Source organism: Corvus kubaryi, unplaced genomic scaffold (assembly GCF_017639235.1).
Source record: "Corvus kubaryi isolate FWS band 111438036 unplaced genomic scaffold, C.kubaryi_AGA036_p1.0 69, whole genome shotgun sequence".
Taxonomy (NCBI): domain Eukaryota; kingdom Metazoa; phylum Chordata; class Aves; order Passeriformes; family Corvidae; genus Corvus; species Corvus kubaryi.
This window is the reverse complement of record NW_024582057.1, coordinates 6,881,768-6,903,243: the sequence shown is the minus strand read 5'-3', so window position 1 is coordinate 6,903,243 and position 21,476 is coordinate 6,881,768. Positions and strand designations below refer to the sequence as shown.

The 21,476-nt window shown below is 48.4% G+C and overlaps 1 long non-coding RNA gene across 8 annotated transcripts in view; it reads right to left on the bottom strand.

The window, feature by feature from the left end:
• Positions 1-764: 764 nt before the first annotated feature.
• The window catches only part of LOC121674618, a 41,583-nt gene continuing 20,871 nt past the window's right edge, over positions 765-21,476 (bottom strand). For 3 of the 8 annotated variants that reach the window (XR_006019720.1, XR_006019724.1, XR_006019726.1), the window contains 6 exons: positions 20,474-20,595; positions 20,297-20,360; positions 17,232-17,429; positions 11,264-11,498; positions 5,531-9,266; positions 765-1,239 (listed from right to left, as the gene is read on the bottom strand). This is a non-coding gene — a long non-coding RNA (uncharacterized LOC121674618). The remainder of the gene's footprint in view (positions 1,240-5,530; positions 9,267-11,263; positions 11,499-17,231; positions 17,430-20,296; positions 20,361-20,473; positions 20,596-21,476) is intronic. The other 5 variants (XR_006019725.1, XR_006019721.1, XR_006019727.1 and 2 more) reach the window with 5 other exon arrangements.

The window sequence follows — 21,476 nt, the reverse complement described above, 5'->3', positions numbered from 1 at the left end:
CTGCACTGTAGCCCCAGTTCCCCATCCCCCTGCCCTGTGGGGAGGAGGTAGAGAATTTGGGAATGAAGTTAAGTCCAGGAAGAATGGAGGAGTGGGGGAAAGGAGTTTTCAAGATTTGGTTTTATTTCTCATAATCATACTCTGATTTGATTGATAATAAATTAAACTAATTCTCTCGAGTCTGTTTTGCCCATGACTGTAATTGGTGAGTGATCTCTACCTGATCTTATCTCAATCAAGGGGCCTTTTCTCTGTCCCATCCAGCTGAGGTGAGTGATAGAGCAGGTTTGGTGGGGACCTGGCATCCAGCCAGGGTCAAAGACAGGAAAACCAGGCAGGGAGGAGGCCAGCAGGAAGGATTTGCATGTTTTGATGCCTCAGAGGGGCTCCATCCCAATGCTGAAAGACCCTAGTGCTGGTGCACCCAGCTCACTCAGGCTCAATGCCAGCCAACTCAGCCAGGGCTCAGTTTGATCTCAGAAAAGTACTGCTTGTGCAGTGGTAGTGCTCAGCAAGCACAGGTCATCATTATGCTCTCGTGGCTAAACCACTATCCCAGCAGTGCAGTATTGGCTACCTGCACAGAAACAGAAGCACCTCTTCCTAAGGGCCAGACACTGCCACAACTCTGCTCCTGGCCAGGTAACACCAGGCTCATTGACCCTCCAACCATACAGTGCAAAGTGCCAAGCTGTTGGTACCCCGTGGGGCAAACCCTCTGGTGCTCCTTGCCTCTGTGACAGGAAAAAGGCCGCAGCAAAACCTTCAAAATCAACACCACTTTTATGGAGCAGACCTTGCAACTTGATCCATGCTTTTGTGTGCGTGCACATCTGTGTGTGTACAAAAGGCAGTTCAGTGCATTAATTTATATTTCACACACGCAATTCCCAAAAAATCTCCTGCTCTCTACAAAAGTATGTATTGTCTTTTACATGGAAATAACCACAGATTGTATACTCACACTGTTAAGCAGGTCACACCATTACCTGTCAGTGGTATCTACACAAAAGCAGAGCTGGCATTAAGCCTAAAACTAGTCTGTTATGAAACTGCTGACAGTACATGACCCATGGGAGATGGGCCATCAGTGTCTGTCCTTCTCCTGCACAGCATTATGGTGATGACAAAGGAAAGGAACAATCGTCACTTTGGCTTCCACTGCAGGAACTGGTGGATGTTCCTTACCCATCCCTTCTGTTCTTCAAGGAGGGTACCCAGATCCCTGGTGTCTTCTGTCTAGAAAGCGGCAAGTAGGAAGAAAAAAAGGAGAATTAGCAGATCAATATCGTATGCCCGAGGGGGATATATAGAAAGTGAGGAGGGTAAATGGCTGGAAAAAAAGGATAGATCTTCCACAGTTCTCAGCAATGCTCCCCTGAAACACTTGTGACCACATTCTCCAAAGATATCAATAATCAATGAACATGCACTTTTATATTTTGAAAAAACTATTTTGATGTGAAACCAATGATGTGTTTCATAACTGGTCTTAAGTCCATGGAGGACACTATTATTTAAGGCATTTCACTGGCCAAAGCACTTTCTCAGCCTCACCATTCATCCTTGACTTTCTTTTTAATTTTGAAATGATCCTGTACTCAATTCTGCTGGCTTGATATCTCCAGTCTCCTCAGTATGTCATTCCCACTTCTAGTTCCTCAGCATCTTCTCCTCTGAAGAGTTACTTATGCACAAGAAAAGTTGTTCTCATTTCATGTTCCAAAAAAAATGTGCATGTATCTGTTGCCATGGCAGTGGTGTGGGTTCCAACCAACCATTTTAGCCACACTAACTTTAAAACGGTAACCAAGTTTGAAACTCTTTGGTTTCCTCCCAGGAAACACAAAACCAGAGCAGTCAGCCCAATAATGAGTACTGGAACACATCTGCCCTTGTGGGCTTGAGAGTGGCCACCAGGCAGCCATGACTGGTCCCCTCCACGGGCTGCAGGGATGACCCAGTTTCTCCTCAGAGCTGTCATGGCAACCTCCACGGTTGTGTTTGCCATTTTGCATGGAGAAATCTTCATTTTCTGGCTATGGCAAAGCAAGAACTCAACACCGGTGGCAGTGCAAGTTGCAAGTGGGAGAGCAGCTCAGCCCTTCACCCCAGGTCCTGGTCCTGATCAAAGCCCATATCATGTGGTAGCAAAGTAAGTTGGACACAGAAGGAAAAGCAACCTGTCTCTTACACTTTTCCATTCTGGTGCTGCTCTATTCCTCACCAGGAAGCACATTCAGGCTGGCTTGATAAAGAAATGAGGCACATGGAGCCATTTCATGTGTGCACACCATGAGGCAGAGCCTGCCCCTCTTCATTTCCAGTGCTCCCTGAACTGAAGGTCATTGCCCACACAGACTGGACTCAGCAGAGGTGTGGTACTCTCAGATCCACAAAATCCATGGGAAGAGTCCAAACAGGGGAGAGCAATCATGGATTCACACAGAGGAAGGCAACAGTGGGAACTCAGTCTGTACTGAGGAGTCTGCACGAGCATGGCACGGGTTGAGGGGCACCTGCCTGGGCTGCTCCCAGGACCTCTGGTTGTGCATTTACCCATTCCCAGCCACTCGATACTCTGAGAGGGAGCTGCCCACAGCAACAAAGAAATGCCAGCACTTTACACTAAAAACCTTGCCAGTGAAAGGGGAGAGAAAAATGTTCTGAACCATGAGGCAGACACCCAAAAATCCCTCCTATGTGGTGGGGAGAAGGTAAAAGAAGAAAAAGTCAAGAAAAAAAGAAAGAAAAAAAAGAAAGAGGGAAATGTCTGGGAGGTTTGATTCATAATGGGAAATGAGCTGTAAGATAATGTGCTTGGACTGGCCAAGCTGAGGCGGGTGCAAGAAAAGTGGGTGACAGCCAGCAAGCACCAGAAAGAGCCCAGGCAGTGGAGAGGGAAAAGCACAGCCTGCTCAGAGGGAGTGAGATGCACAGAAAGTGCATGCTAAGTAGGAGTGCCAGGATAACATTTGAAAAGGGGAAAATTTAGGCTGAGTGTCAGGAAAAGCTTCCTGACAGTGAGATGCATGCACTGGAGCCATCCCGCAGGAGAAGCCCTGGAAGCCTCATCACTTGGCTTGCAAGGGCTGAGCTGGAGGAAAGCTGCAAGTCCTGGAAAGGCCTTGCAGAAATCCAGAGCTTGCAGAAAGTCAAGAGCAAGGCTTGCATTAATTACAGGAGGCCTGGCTCAGAGATGAACTCCACAGCCAGGAAGATTGCCCAGGAAGAGGGAAACTCCCAGTAGGTGACTGGGAGGCAGCGGGTCCCAGGCACAAGCATTGCTCTCCCCATGGGAGCCTAGAAACAAATGGATGAGCACGATAGGGAAACAGATAGGGAAATAAAAAAATCCCTTCTCCTTTAAGGCAACATTATCTCTCAGCAAAGAGTTGCTCTGCTCTGGCCAAGGCACAGTCAGTCAGGGCTCAGGCTTCTGTTAGTCTGGGCCCCTGGGAAGCCCAGCTGCCAAAAAAAGAGGGAAATTTTGCTTTAGTCAGGGGGTAGGGCATGGGTGTATTGGGAGGGAAAGGAGAGAGCGAGTGAGGGAGCTTGCACAGCAGAGCGAGGGAGAGAAGGGGGACATATGTATGCACTGTCTCTGGATGTATAGCAAGGCAAGAAGCCCAGCAGGATGGCTTTGAAGTGGGGGAAGGAGGTAATGGCTGCAGGCAGAAGCCAAGGCAGGAAACTCCAGGAATGATGCTGTTTCTCTCCTATCAAGAAGAAGCCTTGTCTGAAGAAACTTGTGTTTAAAACAGTCAGGGCACGGACTCCATCCCCAGAGCTCCCTGAGCCACCAGCCTTCCCCATCACAGGAGGAGGAGGAGGCAATTTCCCCTGTGGGGAGGCAAACAGAGTAACTTCTCCTGCAGGGCACCATCCCTGGGCACACTGCTCGGCCAGCTGTGCCCAGCCTGGCTGGGTGGAGCCTCTCCATTGTGGCCCACGAAGAGCTACAGCATGCAGCTCCAGAGCTGTGAGCCAAGCTCACAGGCAGCCTGGTGTGAGCTGAGCATCATCCCACCAATTCCAGTGGCCTTACTGGGAGCTGACATCACAATGTCACTTCCACAGCCTGAAACTGAATTTGAAACTTTGATCCCTTGTGAGCTCCTTCTACCCCCAAGGAAAGCATCTCTGTGCCAAATGTAGCCACACATTCGTGCAGGAGATAGTCAGGCACGGGCAGTTAAAGCAGTAACTGGGCTGTGGCACAGCTGCCCTGGGAGTGCCATCCCTCTCCCATCCCAGCTTTTACTGCTGTGTTCCTTTATTCGGATACACCGCCCTCTCCATTTAAACAGCAAACCCAGCAGGGCAGGAAATGACAGCCCATGCTCTTGCCGAGCCAACAGAAACGGAGCTAAAGTGGAAAGCCTATTTTAAGAGTGAAGTACAATATAAAGAGGTTGCATTTATTTCCAGACCAGACGTTACAAACCCAGGGAATTCAGAGTTAAAGTTATGCTTAAAATAAATTCAAACTTGTTGAAGTGTGGCAGTGTGCTACCAAGGCATACAAATAGCCTTAATTTTGCCCTGCGGTGACACACAGCCGTATGACTGTGATTAAAATGCTTTAGTACTTGTGCTCCTGAACTAGATTACCCTGATAAATACAATTTTTTTCCATATTCGCTTGCTTTTCTCCTCCCCCAACAACCCTGTGCCCCAGATATTGCCACTAGCACAGATTTCACTGCCTACTAGGAAAAAAAAAAAAGATATATATCACAGGTCCTTCACATCTGTAATGGGAGCCCCGGGCTAAGTGTTGTCTTGGAAATACCCTCCCTCCTACCATCAGATCCGCAGCCATCCCTGCCCAAGGCTCTGGAGAGCACAACTGAAGTGTGCACCAAGTGATCATTTAGCCCTGCTGAGGAGAAGGGAAGAGCTTTCCTCACACCTTTGATACCACTGTAATCTACACTCATGTATTTATTTTACAAGCCCATTAAAACCTTGGGTTTAAAGTGTAGAGAAAATAAAAGAGAGAGAGAGAGAGAGAAAGAAACATCATCTGAATAAACAATTATAGTTTTTTGTCAAGGATTCAGGAGCTAATCGAGTCCAGATCTGTTCCACATTCACATTTACATGTGAAATTGTACTTACTGAGCTAGAAAAAGTCAGATTAACATCAGGAGTCAGCTCTGCCCTTCAGCTACGTAGTGCAAACTCTGGAGTGAATGAGGGCTCCCAGGGTGTAACAGAAGGCAAAGTTTGGCCCCAAATACTTGAGGGCCAGTTGGCTGAGATGCACATGAAAGTGGCTGCTCTGCACTTCAGCCCAGTTCGAAATTATTCTCCAGAAGCTGTATTTACTTAAGAGAGTGGGTGGCCCGAATTGTCACGATGTGTTCAAATATTTGGCACTAAATCACAGCTGTCCACTTATTTGCACTTCTGCTGCTGGGCAGCAGGAACACCCCTGGAATCAGTCAGCATCAGATGCATTAATGAACTAACAGATATATTATGGTTTACAGTTTGGACTTCTTTTGTTCACATAAATACACACCTCCTCTCTGCTTGTTTCCCAGAACAGCGTATCTTCTCGAGTATGTTGACTTTCAAAGCTTTATTTTATTTGGCCTTTATTAATGAGCTTGCAGAGTTTTCTGTTACACGTGGAAAAGCACCTTGCCCCTAGCAGCCTTTCTGAGCATTACACACAATCCTGGAGACGCTCAGGAGTGTGAGGGGAAATGGTCCAGCCTCTGAGAAGTTCCTCTTCACAAGCCAAAAGCCATCCTCTGCATGCAAAGATCCCAAGTAAATATGGAACCAATAACAACCACGAGCAAAGACCTTTACATAAGGAAAATATTTACAAAGTCCGTGTTACAAGTCACATTGTCTGGAGGGAAATGCTTGCACCTTTGCTCTGCAGAAAGCAAGTAATTTGTTGCACCAAAGGAAAGAAAATGTTTTAATCTGGGTTAGCACTCCCAAAATTGATTCATCCCACTTCTCCACTGCCAGAAACCTTTTATAAATCACAGCTATAGCATAGGTCATGATTTAATAACTTGCCAAGAAAATTTATCCTGTGCGAGAGGGCTTCATGACCGGTGTCAATTCTTTGCAACTTGTATGCCTAATGGATGCTAACTGCAAACCATAATCATTTTTATTAAACAAATCAACAGAGTTTTTACCGGGGTAATGCTCTAGCATGGAATCAGTGGGAGCCAGGTTCTTGTGTGTGTGAATAAAACAGTTTTTCAGAAAAAAATGCTTATTTGCTGACACTGGAGTTTCTTGTGGGAATACATCACATTTATAATTAAATTTTCATCTGGAAGATTTTTCAGGTCAAAAATGGAATTTCTGGTCAGAATCTTAGCAGGGAGGAACACACAGGAAGCCAGGCTCTCAACTGAGCACAGCCAAACCTCTTGCATCCCGAGGACTTGGCTTAATTATGGAGCAAGCAGCTCGTCTGCCATATGGCTGCTCCTTACCTGGTCTTGACCATTTTTGGCCATACTCTTCCAGCACCATTTCCTGGTTCTCCTTCCAGCCCCGCCAGGAGCAGAAGGTGCAAAGCCATGGACTGAAAGGATCTGCTCACTGTACAATTGTATTTTCCGGGAAGCATCCCCAAATGGGTGCCTGCCTCCAGCCGGAGAAGCACGAAGGAGCAACCCCACTGCCAGCAGCCGCTCTCACCCACGCAACAGGATCTGGAAGAGGATGTCTGGCCATATCTGCCTTCCCCTCCATGTGCAGGAACACACCATATCAACAGAAAACACCTTTGGTAAGGGCATAAATGCACCTCCCTCCCTGGGAGGCTGCATGGCGTTATCTGCAGCAGTGGAAGGAAGCAGGAGAGCCAAGCTGCTGGCAAGCCTTCCTATGCGCACAGCCTGATTCACCGGAACAGCCCAGCTGCTTTTTGCCACCATAATGACCATACACCAGAGCTGCAAGCCTGGTTTAGCCAGCCAGTTTGTGACACTCTTGTGCCCACAGAGTGGTACTGAATAGCTGGAAGGGGCTGGTGAGCCCCTCCACAAGCTCCTCTGCATTGCATACCTCAGCCAGGCTGCTGCAGCAGAGATTGAAACCGAGTTGTCACCAGCCCCACTGCACAGCCTCGTCCTCCGTTCACCTTCAGGAGGGCAAGTCAGAAGTGGTTCAGTTCAGCCACCACAGTCAAATGAGTCTGAAACACTGTTAGGAGGGATTAAAATCACATGTGAGTGTGTGTGTGTGTGTGTGGTTTCACAACACCTCCCTCTCCCCACTGCCAGCCACACCAGTTTCCTCAAAGAAAAGCAGAACAGTAGAGCACAGACCCAAAGTTATGCCGTGATGCATTAAAGCCTTGTTTTCCCACTGCTTAAAGAACTGACCCAGCCCCCTCAAATGTTCCCAGCATATTTGAATTGTGAGTCAGAGACCACAATGGAGATACTTGCCTATCTTGACAAAGTTTTAGTATCTCCTGCCAAACAGCAATCACAGATTTTTTGCTCTGTCACTCATGAGTCTTGTTCCTGCTTCTCTAACCACACAAAACACACTGTCTCATTGTGGAAGCCAGGATTACTGTTTGGATGCTTACCTGTAGCATCTCCAACTTTTCATAATCCCCTTCCTGAGGAGTGCTGCTAACAAACCAGATGGAAATTTGCAGGTATTGAAAGTTCAAGTCTCTGTACCGAGTGTGGAAGCAATAGAGGATGGAAAGAATAGCAATGCTGGAAAGTGAGGCCAGGAAACACTTCATCTTTGCAGGCAGGATCTAACATTTAAAATGAATAATAAATCAAGAACAAGATTTCCACAGACTGGTCTGGCACCTCACTTAGCAAAACACCCTGAGGCTTAGGAGTTAATCTGTGATGGACCCTTCCTTGGGCTTCATTCGACATAGCTAAAGCAATTGCCTGTCATGAGTTAGCATCCAGAGTGGCAAAATAACTCTTTTCAGTTGCAGTGGCAGGCCTGCAGCACTGAGCAGGGCTCCATTTTCTTCCATACCCCCCCCCCCCCCCACCACCACGTCATCCAAAGAGCCATACAGCCCTGCTCGGGGCAGAAAGATTATTATTTTACTCATTGTAGGTCACACTCATTTCCTATTTGTTCATTTTCCTACACAATCACGAGTGCTAGAAACATTTTTTCCTAATTAGCTTCCCCCCACCGGCCCTTTTTCTTCCATCAAAAGGCACGATTCTCACACAATCTGAGCACTCTGGCAAAAAGGCACGAGGGCTTCAAGGAAATCCCCCAGTAACAGAGTGCAAGGTTTGATCTGCAGTGAGCAGAGCTGGCAGCCCTGCAGTGCACCTCAGCATGCCAGCTGTTGCTCCAGTGGTGGAGCCACATTGGGAGGAATTCAAGGACCAGCAGCTGAGAAAAAAAGTCAGACACGACCAAACCCTCCAACATTACATGAGGTCGAGGTTGTGTGTGTGCACCTGTGTGAATTTGCTTTATTTTCCTTTTTTTTCCACCACAACTAGGCTCAGTATTTCTTCAGAGGATTCATGCTTGTACTTGTACCAAGAAATCATTCCCATTATCTCCTCCATCGCCTGGGCTGCAGTGCAGGGAGCAGCCTGCTGTTATCCATCCCTGCTGTCTGGGGTTTGGGACAGCTGGGCTGCAAGGCTGCAGAGATGGAGGAGTTTCCGGGCTCTGGGGTGCACAAGGAGGAGAGAGATCATTTTATGTGCTGCTAATCTGTCTCTGCAGGAGCACTGTTTTCGCCTCTGCAGCACCTGCCATGGGGCGCCTGGGGGTGGGACACAGAAGCAGGAAGAAAAATAACTTCAAGCAAGATTTACTCCCTTCCTTATTAGTTAAAGCTTGCAAAAAAAAATTACACAGAGGCAGGGGGTTGAATAGGTCTGAGTGGACTTCACACAACTGATGTAAACATTACACTTTGACATCTCTCTTCTTTCAGGAAGGGGGAATCTTTGACTGAAGCTGTGTCCAAAGCCCTAGACAGAAACCCAGGAGCTCTAGGATGTTCTTCCCAGCTCCGCCTCAGGTTTGAAATTTCAGGACCATGGTGTTTTGCTGACAAACCTGAGCCGTGCCAAACTGAAGATAAAATACCAGTGATGGTTTCAAACCTCCCATCCCCCCGCCCTCGAGCACAGCACACATTGCTCCGAGCTGTGCACATGTACTGACCTCTCCCAGCTTGGTCCTGGTGACAGGGTGATACACGGCCCAGACCTGCACTCCCTAAATGCCCCACAGGCTCTCATCTAGCACAGAGACAGGCACTGGATGTGCATAACATGGAACAAGGAAGAAAAAGAAGCTGTTGCACTGTGTAACAAATATAGATCTTAATACAAATCTCATATGAGCTGAAAGAAAAATCCTGTTATATGGCCACAGTAGGTCGGACCAGCTAATGCAGGGGGATGCAGTGCATTTTTAGAGCACGTTTTTCTGGACTACAAGCTTTGGAAAGTGTTTCTGGAGGCTGAGCCAACCTCTCACAGTGTTTGGCCCAAAAATATTTAAGGCGTGCTCTTCTCAGAAAAGGCGTTTTAAAGGAATCTGGATTGCAATCTGAATGCAAGCAGCTTCTTTCAGCTCTCCATCGTCAGAGGCAGTGCAAGCAGATCAGGCAATTCAAGAGGCATAAGCTGGCCCTGGTAAAGTCTCAGCCCTCAGCTTGCTCCTTAAGCCAAAAATAAAGAATATGTCTGCAAAACCATTGCATATTCACCCGGTAAGTTTGTAATGCTGTTTGTTGGAGCAGTGGCTGCCACCAGTGCACACCACAGTGCTCTCCCTGGTTTCATGCAACCACCAAGCCATCAGCTGGGCCGTGAGAGTGTCAGCTACTGCTTGCATTACAAAATCTGGAAGGGATGGAACCTGAAACCAGAGAAGCAGCAAACAAGGGCCACAGCAGAGCAGGATGGGCTGCTCACCAGAAGTACCTCCAGCACTTAGGAGATGACAGATTTTCTGGGCACTCAGAAAACCTACATGAGCACATGCATTTGCATGATGTGCAATGAACCACTGGCTCTGCTCTTTTGACAAGGGCATGTAGTGATGGGACAAGAGGTAATGCTTTTAAACGGAAAGTAGATTTAGATTAAATACTCGGAAGAAATTCTTTACTGTGAGTGTGGTGAGACACTGGAACAGGTTATTCAGACAAGTTGTGGATGCCCCATTCCTGGAAGTGTTCAAGGCCAGGTTGGACAGGGCTTTGAGTAACCTGGTCTAGTGGAAGGTGTCCCTGCCCATGGCAGAGGGCTTGGAACTCAATGATCTGTAAGGTCCCTTCCAATCCAAACCGTTCTGTAATTCTGTGATGGCACATGAGACTATGAGAGCACCATCTCCTCACGTCTGACATTCAGACCCGAGGACTTCAGAGGCCTAGAACAGGGGGTGCCCCTCTCACTTGCCCCTGCTAACTCACAGCAGTTGCAAGGGAGGCAGCAGTACATGTCCCTGCTCCAACCCACTGCTGGAATCACCAGCAATCCACCAGGCTGTTACGCCCTTACGAGAGGGCTTGGCAGAGCAGCTTCCCCAGCCAAGGCAAGGTTTGTATCAGGGGCTAAAGATCAAACTGTATCTATCTCTGAACACACCTTTGTTAGTTTTGGCTGCACCCTTTCAGGTATCACCTGCCTCCCCAGGCAAACACGTTCCTATCCCGGGTGCCAGAGGCCTGCTGCGCTCCTCCAAGGGCTGCATCCGCCTGCCAGGAACCTGTGCACCTACTGCATCCACACCAGTGGCCAGCAGCCAGGGAGGGAGAGCCCCAGCACTAATGTGGCTGCAGCAAGGATGTTGCAGGGAGCAGAGGAAGGAGCTGAAAGCAGATTCATGGTCAGGCTGCTGCTTGGCTTTGCTGGAAACTGGAGTGGAAAACTGGCACCGGCATCCAGCCACCCCAACAAACATTGCATTCATATGCAGAGCTACAGAGCAAACGATCTGTCAGTTGTTCATCTGGAGAACAGGTTTCACCAGCCTGGATTAAATGATTATGTTGCCGCAGCATGTGCTTCTGGCTGCTCTTGGAGATAAAGGAAGTAAGGCACAAGGAGCCTTACAGGAGAGAGGCCTGACCCTGCAACCCAGCTCCCAACACCTTTATGCTTGGAGAAGGTTCGGACCAGCACAGAGCATGGGGGATGGGGAGCAAGTGTGTTTAAAAGGATGAATTTTGGTGCTGATGCGCTGAAATCGCTAACGCAAGAAAACACCTCATTCAATCGAGAACAGAAGGTGCACACTTTACCTCCAATTACTGCCTCCAGATGTGCACCAGACTGGCTGTATTTCTGAGCCTGCTGCTCCTCGTTCCCACAAAGCTGAAGGCAGGGGGAGTGCAGTTGGAGGTCTAACAGCACACGTGCAACTCCACCAGAGCCTGCGTCCTGCCTCCACAAAACCCCTGTTGAGCGACTCCCTTAGGATGAAATTGCAGCCGACTTCATTCCAGGCCATGAGCATATGTCTGGCTACGGACATTACTGCAAGCACACAAGGAAAAAAAAAAAGAAACATAAAGGAGAAAGTGCGAAAAAACACTGGTAATCCAAGCCCAGTTAGGATAATGGGTGTTTTCCTGCACAGAAAAAGGCTACTTTGCTACCTTTGGCAGTCTGGCCAGCTTCCCCGCATTAGTCTTTTGCAAGACAGAAAAGAAAGGCTGGCACCAGCTTTGCAGACTCAAAACCAAGCTATTGCACCAAACCCATGGACCCCAGCAGCACCCCCTGAATCCCTCTGGAGCCCGCAAGGGCAAAAAGCAGAGGCCCAAAGAGCTAACACAGCAATTTTAGGACACTCACAGACTTCAAGGGGCCTTGAACCCTTCTACCAGGGAGCCCAAGGCATCTTTTTCCACTCTGTGGCCTTTGATGGGTCACCAGAGTTCACCCCATGTCCCCATCTTTCAGGGGATGATTTGTCTGTAGTGAGTGCAGTGAAAGGCACAGCGATGCAGTCACACCACAGTGTGGGCAGCAGGAGCCGGAGCCACCACCCTCTGCTCCCAACATGTTTCACAAAATGAGCAGTAGCAGCAGCACTGCTGCTTTCTTATTTGCCTTTTTTTCCCCTCAGAAAGTGCAAACCCGTGCTCTGAGCATTGGGAGCTGTTACAAACGCTGCTCTGGGGAGACGTCCCCACAAACAGCCTGCAGCGAGCATCCAGCACCCAACACTCCCAGCTCAAGCACATGCAGGCTGGCAAATCCCTGAGGCATCCAAAGTAAGGTCTTATCAATGGGAAGTGCAAGACAGGCCTAAACAACACTGAGCTGCCCTCCCCACCTCGAGTGGCCATGAAAACATATAGGATTTGTCCAGCTGGGATGGCTCCCAATCAGGCATTTATGTTTATGGCTCATGGACAGCTTTTCAAAAATATATCCCAGTGCATGCACAGATGTACTCCAAGATACACTTATATGCACAAGCACATGACCTACGAGGTGGGTTAGAGCTGAAGTGACTCAGCCTCCCCGTTACAGGAACAAAATTAGCAACCACTCACAGACGTCTTATGTCTTAGATGGGGCTAGATGGCACTGTAAGTTAGTTAATGTCCCTTTGCCTCAGGAGGTTTCACTTTGGCATTAAGATCAGTGGAAAACCAGGAAAGCTGGTACTCCCTAGGGTATATTTTCCAGAGCTGGGCGAGTAATTCACACCAACAGCCTGATTCAACACATTTTCAAGGTACCTAGTTAGGAGCTGTGTCCAGTAATTTAGTCATTCTCTGGAATTTACTTATTTTTTTGAGAAAATAGTTCTTGGCTTGACCACATTTAGACATATGTTTTCTTCAAATACTTGGCCTACATGTTCCCTTCTTTAATTTATCCCATTTCTAGTCATTAACCCCTGCCCCCCCACCCCCGTTGTTCCCATGCTGGATCCCTCTACCTCTCCCGGGAGAACTGTGATGAAATGACATTCGCCTCCCAGACCTCCTGGCACATCACCCCTTCTCTTCAGGATCAGCCCAGCGGGGCAAAGAGCCCTTTGGCCCGGAGCCCCTGAATCACTTAAGGATGCACAGCTGAAACGGAGCAAAGCAAAGTGGTGGAGGGAGGCGAGGACCGGGCTTGAAGGGACAGTGCCTGGCTGTATTCAGGTCAGAGCATTCCGGTCCCACGGCCTCGGGTGTCTGCCTGAGCTGGTTGGGAGACGAACTTGTAGGGATCTGCCCTAATCTCACACCCAGACCTTCCAGAGCCTCTGCACTCCGGCGAGCACGCTGTGGTTGATGGCACCGTGCCACCGCGAGGGAACGGCATCCACGTGGCTGGGGAGGAAGGGGGACGTGCAGTCCTGGTGCAGCGCATCTGCCCCTGGGGCTGGGAAGAGCGTGGCCACCTCTTTAACAGAGACCCTATCCATCTAGTACTCCGATGGGTATCTCTCTCCCATCAGTTAACAAAGGGAGCAACCCTCTAGGGAAGAAAAAAAAAAAAAAAAAAAAGCACACCAAACCCCCCAAAACCCCAAAACACTCTTCCTAGCACAGGATCCCATCAGCTCTCTGACCGCCTGGGTCATTCATGCCTGTGAATCGTTTCCCCAAGTAACAGATTAGTCACGTACATTTGCAATGGCAGAGATTCTGCCAAATAGCTGAGGAGCGGGGCAGGAGAACAGCAGCATGACAAAAACAGGCAGAGAAGGGGAGATGAGAAACAAAATGTTTCTTCCTTTTCTCCCATGCCCCTTTGGTTTTCAACAGCTTTTGCATGCACAAGCTGCTAAACAGCTGCATCACGTGGCGCTGAAATCCAGGCGCTATCTGGCCAGAGACTTGGACAACCCTGCCTTTCCTTTTTCACCCCCGGGCTGGCAGAAGCAGTGCCCAGCAGCCAGAACACTGACAGCTTCTCTAAAGTTGGGACCAAAAGCCTCCCATAGTAGGAACAATGTTTGGCAACTGGGAAAACCTCTCACTTGAGCTCCCATCTTCTGAGTGACTGACAAATGCCAGACCCCGGCAGGGCTGACATAGGCTCGGGCTGCAAAGTGTCCCGCTCAGAGGCAAGTCACTCGGAGAGGAAAACAAACGGGTAAAGGTCCCCAGAAATCCAGCTCCTGGTTAGTACGTGGCTTACTGCAAACAGTTACTTCCTTCTTCCAGTAACAGGCGTGAAAAATCACCACTGTCATCTGAGCAGCAGTGTGTGGAGCTGCGAGCAGGTCAGACTGCTCCTCTGTGCTGTGCATGCTTGTGTCAAACTGCCCCTGTCCCGACAACCTTCCAGCCACAAATGCCCCGGTAGGTAACAAAGAGGGAGATTCAAAGCAAGAACACCTGAGTGATCCAGTAACAGGGGGGAAAAATGCAGGCTGTTTCGTGTCATCTGATTTGTGCATACATTCCCAGACACTCAGTCTGTCCCTTGTAGTTCAGGGAAATGCTAAACGGGCAGCATGGCCTGAAGAAACTGTAAGGAGGGGAAAAGCAGACGAGTGCCTGGGGGAAAGCTGATGAGCTGGTTTTCAAGACAAGCGTTACTACTGCAATAAGAGATAGGGACACATGTAGGCGTTCCCTGTCCTGGTAATAAATAACAGCTACAAAACTCTTATTAACCTCTGTAAAATATGTTGGTTCTGCCAGTCCATCCATCACGAATGTATCTGTTACTGCAGTACTCACTTCAGCTGTCCCAGAGAAAGACAGAAAACACAGCAGGCCGGCCACAGCATCCCACATCCCAGCCAAAGGGAGTCACAATTGCGAGGGATGCATCCTTGTTGTCATAAAAATGATGCACCCCTCTTGTATCCTCTGCCTTAGGGGGCAGCACTGAAAAAGGAGACTAAAACACAAGCATCACTTCTGAAACAGGAACTTCACCATATCACAAAATAATGGTTTTTTTTTAATGACCTCAGGAATCTTCTACCTTTCCTTCCTAGGAACAAGCAATCCTGGGGCTTGGCCTGAGCATCTGGCCCGGTGAATTCACTTGCAGTCCAAAAAAAGCCTGGCCCCATTCATCAGCAGGGATGGGAAGCGCCAAGTCTCTTCTCCTCCCACCATCCCACTTCCTGGAGGGGAATTCAAGGAACAAGTGGCCTGATACTGCCGAGAGAAGTTCTGTCCCATGCACTGCCAGGCTTCCCACGCTGTCCCATTTCAGAAGCAGCATGGGGAGGAGGAAGAAATGCATAAATCAGAGCTCTGATAGTTGGCACTACACCAGGACATAGATTAGACTACTCAATCATTTTAATTGCTATCCAACAGTAATAATCTATGTAGTTGATTTACTCTAAAACACGCATAGCACTTTGGTATGTTTACAATGCTAATTGGGAAGGTCCTCAACCAAACAGCCACCCTGGGTAGAAAAGCTGTGTATTGGGGAGATTTATTTGGTTGGCTGTTTTCAGAACTGCACTAGAATACTGTTTCTCTTAGCTTTTTTTCGCTTCAGCATATATATTTTTGTCTATTTACTTGTCAATCTCATGTATTTGGCAGACATAAAAAAATGCAGAGCAGTAACCAAAATTACACACACTTCCCATGCAACACAGGGTTATTCTTCCATGTCTTGTTTTTGTCCTGCATATTTAATTTTGTACTCCTGTGAGGACTTGGGTGCTCAGGAAGAATGCCATTTTTAGAATTACCAGACCTAAGTAGCTGCAGCTACATAAATGAGGAGTATGTCAAGACCTGAGAGGAGCCAATGGTTTTACTAGGTCATCAGTTAACCCACATGGCCAGGAGAGCAGGGTGTCAGTGAAGGAGATAATCCACCTCCAAGACAGATCCCAGCATGCCTCCATGGGAGTTTTGTACTTTACAGAGGCACTTTCCTCTCCCTAAAGAAAGGTCATAAAAAACTCATAAAGAGTTCCTTCCCCTCTACCTGCACTGTTACCACCTGTGTTATTGCAGGTAGGCACTGGGAAGGATGTTTTGGGTATGTAGAAACTGTTACCTACCATATACTAAGCAAAACCACAGGGAAAAAGACGGTGCAGCCTCTGTTCTGGCTGTGTTTATCCCACATGTCAATGAACAATAAAAACAGGGCACTGAAAAATAAACCTCACTGCTTCAAAAAGCCCCCAGGAGAGTATCTTCAATGGTATCATATTTTTTCTGCTTCTTTCTGATCCTTTTTTACTGTTGAAGTTGACATCTTTTTCCTCTTGCTGAACCAGCATTTCCTGACAGCAAACCATAGTCAGAAATTTTCCATCCAGCCCTGAAGTGGATTTCAACATTTGGTGTTTGTGTATGCTTAGGAAAAGAGGTTATTGTCAATCTCAGAAAATTATCTACATGATGTTCAAAAGCGTACTACCAGTGTGGAGCAGCACCTGCATTTGGGAAAGTCCAGACACTCTCTGGTTTCTTTGCCTCAGAGCTGGGGTCAGCTCTTCTCTGGTCACATACATTTGTAATGGTGATTTTCCTTTGCATGTTTACTGCCCAACTGACCTGTCACTTGGAAAAAAAATCCTTCCACGGGGAACACTGTCTTTTGTGACACAGTACATCCCCTTTCAAATGCCCTGGGGACATTCTGATGGTTTTAAAACCAAACATCTTGGAAAAGAGCAGTGCTCTCGCAACAAACAGCAGTACAGTCAGGCCTCAGAAGGCAAACAAGCAAGGCAGGAGCTTGTGGGAGGAGATGGTCATAAATACAATAGTCAGCTTCTTAATCATCATCCCCAGTGCCTGATAACCATTACCTTGTTTCAGCTGCCCTGTGCATAACAGTGACAGGACAGCCCTCCACATTTGGAGGACTTTACCCAGCAAAATCTCCTCAGGGATGAACAAGCCCTTAAGTGTAAACACACCCAAGGACTTTTAAAGAAGATGGAAAAGAAAAATTTCTTGTGCTGTGAGAGTCATCAGGCATGAGGCAGCCTGGGTACAGCAGCCTCCAGTCTGCAGCAGTTGCACTCAGCAACCCCAACAGTCAAGGCTTTTTTTGGGAGCAGGGATGGGCACAGTGAAAACCAGCCTGTCCTCACTCAGAATTCCTGCCTGCAGGGCACTCAAGCCAAAGCTGTCTTAATATGCTTTTAAAAGCAGGCAAATGACAAGCAAGGCAACATTTCCTTCAAAGCCCAGCACTCCTTCTCTACTGCATCGACAACTGCTATCGTCAGCTTAAGGGGCAATAATTTCACCAGGGCACAAAGCTGGTTTATGAGGGGGAGGAGGAAGAGTTAAACCAAACTCATCAACCCACCCAGTGTCATCAGCCAGCAGCTCTGAGCACACTCTCACGGGGAAGCAGCAGAAAGACACGACATCCCAGCAGCATGTCCAAGAGAGGATGTGTCCTAAAGGACACAGCTGATTCATCATCCCGCTTAAGAATCTCGGGCAGTTTCAGCTGCAGAGGCCTGACCTGCTTGGCATCCAGCCGGCCGGCATCAGCTGCCTCCTGGAAAAGGGAAAGAAAAAACAAAAAGCTTTGAAAAGACAGAGTAGGCAGAGGAATGGGGAGGAGGGGAAAGGAGGGAGTGTGGGGGGGAAGCGGTGGCCTTGCAGGCTCTGGTTGAGTAAGAGGCTAATTCCCCCCCACTCCCCGACCGCGACTCCATCTAATTACCCTGTTTCCTCTGAGCTGATTGGAAAGTGGCCTTGCGTCTGGAAAAGGCAGTAAGCATCTTACATGCATCTGTTCCACCTAATCCCTAATAACTAGTGCCTGTGTGTTCCGGGAGAGGAGGAGGAGGAGGTGGGGGAGGACAGGCTGGGAAGGGCCGGGAAGGGTTTCCCATGTAGGCTACCATGTGGCAGAGGGCAAGGCAGCCTTGTGGCCTGGGCTGGGGGCTTTCAGGGAACTAACACTGTTCCTCTTCCGCTTGTTTCACAATCTGGAGGCCCCTTTCCTCCTTCCCCTTGCAATAATAACAAATTTTATTAAAAAAAAAAAAAAAGAGAGAGAGAGAGAGGGCTATGGCTGGGAATAAGGACACATTTTGCTGAGCCTCACTGCAGTTGGGATCTGTTTAAGCCACTCGTTTTCCCCTTGCCCTAATCCTGCATTATCCTTTAGGCGTGACGTTCAATTCCTGAAGGGGGGCGGGAAGTGCTCTCCAGAGCCCTGCCTGGTTTGCCCAGGAATTTGGATTGCACTTTTTATGTGCAGCTCCGGGAAGGGGCAGAGGGACAATTAGGCAGCCATTTAGTAGCCAGGCAGGCACATTTTCAGCGAGCTCTTCCTAGTGGGAGCTAATTCAACTCGAGGAGAGCACAGGGATAAACATCTCCATTTGCCAGTAAAAGGATTGTCACATCTGGAATTTACACAAGTTACGAGGAGCCAGGAGCCACTATTTCGTTTCACTTGCACGGCGTCATAAAATATGTTAGCACTTTAAAAATGTTGCAGGGCAGATGGATGCAGGATGACAACAACTCCCACAACCCTGCCATGCCCTCGCCCTCCCCTGCCACCATTGGGGGACGCCAGACTCAGCCCTGCATCTTGCTCAACACCCTCAACTTTGCTCCAGCCCCTGGGAAGAGAGGCTTTTGGCCTCCAACACAGCCAGCTGGCTTCACGTCTCCACATTACAGCCCCAGGAGGCTCCTGGCTGGGAGAGGGACCTGCTGTGCCCCCTGCACACCTCACAGGGAATGCCAGCCTTCCCCTCAGGCTCAACCCACATGGAGTGGGACTCAGTAACTGATCGCTTTAAACCAGTTTCAAAAAGATTGGCTGTGCCTCTGTGGGCTGTTTATTTCCAAGAGCTTTCCACATTTATCCAGCCAGCTTTCCACTGTCTTGCTTTCGGATTTTTGCAGTTGCAAGCTTTGAGCACTCCTCCTTGCAAGAGCCTCCTCACTCATCCCTCAGCACAGTAATGGTTCCAGAGCGGGCAATGAGCCTCATGGGCTGACTTCCCATAGGAAGCCCCTGTCCTCACCCCAACAAAAACACTGGGAAGCATGCTGAAAAGAGCAGTGGGATACAGGCATCCACAGGCTGAACCCATCCTATCCAGTAAGAGTGGATATAAAAATTAAGGGGAAGAAGCTGAAGTCAATGGCCTTTGACCTTCGGCGCTACACATCTGCACACAGGCCTTAAGAATGAGCAAGGCAAAATCCAACAGCCCATAATTCCCAATTTGTTTTTTCTCTCATTTTGTCTCATGGAGAAGTGGTTACCCAAGAAACCTACTGCCCACTGATTTTTATTAGGGACCGAGCCACACTGGGTGGGAAAACCAGAAAAGCACAAAAGTCATCTCTTGGCCCACCGTGCTGGTTGTGAAACACATTGCAGAGGTAAAGGCCTTCAGGTTACTGTGTGGAAACCTGGCTGCAATTTACACCTCCTCCTCATCCTCCCTCCAAGGGACAAAGGCCTGCCTTGGGGAGGCTCACTTCACCCTGCAGAGGACTGGCAGCATCATTGCTCACTTTGCTGCTTGCTGGCAGGGCACAATCCCAGCTTTTGTGAGTCATTCACCTAGCTCAACCAGTATGGGATCCACAGCCTGGAGTCCCAGCAGTGCTCACATGAGCCTGTCGGGGAGCAAACCACGTGCCAGGGAGGGCTGCCCTGCAGTGGAATACACAGTACACACCCTGCAAGGGTGATGGGAGATGGGGAGAGTTGGCTGCCTTCTGCTTGAGCTCTCGTGACTGACCAGAAAAGTGAAGTGAAAGAGCACAATGGGAAGCTGCAAGGTCACACTTTGCTTCTAGCATTGTCCAGATCCTTCTGCAGAGCCTTCCTACCCTCCACATGTATAGCATGTCCCATGTCACTCTAACTAAAACTTAAAGCCCCTTGAAGTAAATTGGTGCAACTTTCTCATGAGTGCAGGCTCCTGACACTGTAAGATTAGCAGCTGAAAGGAAAAAAAAACACTTTAAAGTGTCTTCAAAACCTCCATCTTTAGGTAACAGATAAGTGGCATAAACACTCAAAGCAATGTGCCCACAACCACAGGCAGTTTTCTGTTAACTCAGGCTGAAGTACTCTGAAAGGGGAGGTCACCTTCCTCCCAAGCTGCAAAGATGACTTCAGGGAGGAGCTGTGACCACAGGTGTCCCTGTAGCACAGACTTGCCTGAATGTGTGAGGGTTGGCATGGAATATAAACAGTAGCGAGCAGATGGTGTTTTAGGAGGAGAAAATATCAAATTTATGGCCAGAGGTTGTGCTTACAGTTACAACTGCAGCCTCACTACCTCCTCCTCAATATTCCTACCAGCCATGCCACTCCTCTGAACACCTTTTCCACGGGCTGGTCATTGCACCCTTAGGGAAAAAAAATCCAAACAGGCCAACCTGTTCCTCAGAAGACACACTGGCATGAACTCTGCTCCCCAGCTACACCTCCAAATGACAGAAGCTGCAGAGGGGAAAGAAGGAAGAAAATTTGGCTCAAACAGATCTCCTCTATTAAAGAGTCAGCACAGGAGGAGATTTGCTTGCACCAAAGTGCCAAAGACTGCCAAAACTTACCTAGAATTTATTTGCAGAGCTGGAGGAGAGCAGGGAGGTAGATACCTAGGCTTCCCTGGGTTAGTGCTTGCAGCAAGAGCAAGTGCCCACAGTTCAGGAGCTGTGTCTCATGGTCCTGTGGTCTACATAGAAAGTGTCAATCAGTCCCTCAATATCTTGTATTCTTTGAGATCCCTTTCAGAGCCTTTATAAGGGTATCTAAAACAACAGAGGTCTTTGCATGACAAGTTCCACAAGCTGCATACACAGACATGGTGGTTTTCAAAAGTGCTAAAGGAATAAATTCACTGTATCCTGATTCATGCTCTGCATATGGCACCATGCTCCCAGCCTAGAAGGAAATAAAATGATTACTATATTGTATAATATTAGCTATTTTCTACTCTGCTTTCACTAAGGTCCTGTCTTTCCAGGATGAAATCTTGGTATTTGGGAATACTGAGCAGATTTATTCTGACACCCATTCTCTGAGGAAAGTCTGCAGCTTCCCAAAGATGAGCTGTGGATGCAGCATCTTCATGGTCACAGCCCACTGGAGGGCATTTGTTATCACCCATCCCAGCTGAGCTAATTAATCCTCAATAGCAGTGGCTTCTTTTCATTTTCTGAAATCTGTTAAGGCAGGACTGAGCGCCCTTAACTCCTCTAATTCTAGGAGCTGGATTTTCAGCTCACTTCATGGTTTGCTTTTTTTTCTTTCACTCTTGCACTGTCTTTGCACTAAATCGCATACCACAGACCATACCTTGGGAAAACTCGTATCTGCAGGCCCCTGCCCTGCCCCAGGAAAAAGCTGATTTTACATGGAAGATGACCCTACTTTGAAGGTATCCCTTCCACCCAAAATGCCTCTGAGATAAAGGCATTATACTACTGGAGTGGTGAAGCAGAGCCAAAGCTGCATGAAGCTGGGCTGACCCAGAGCATGGCCAGGACACTCGGCTCCCCTGGGAGGAGCCTGGAGATGCCTGGCTGGGGGCCAGTGCCCATCCAGAGATGGTCT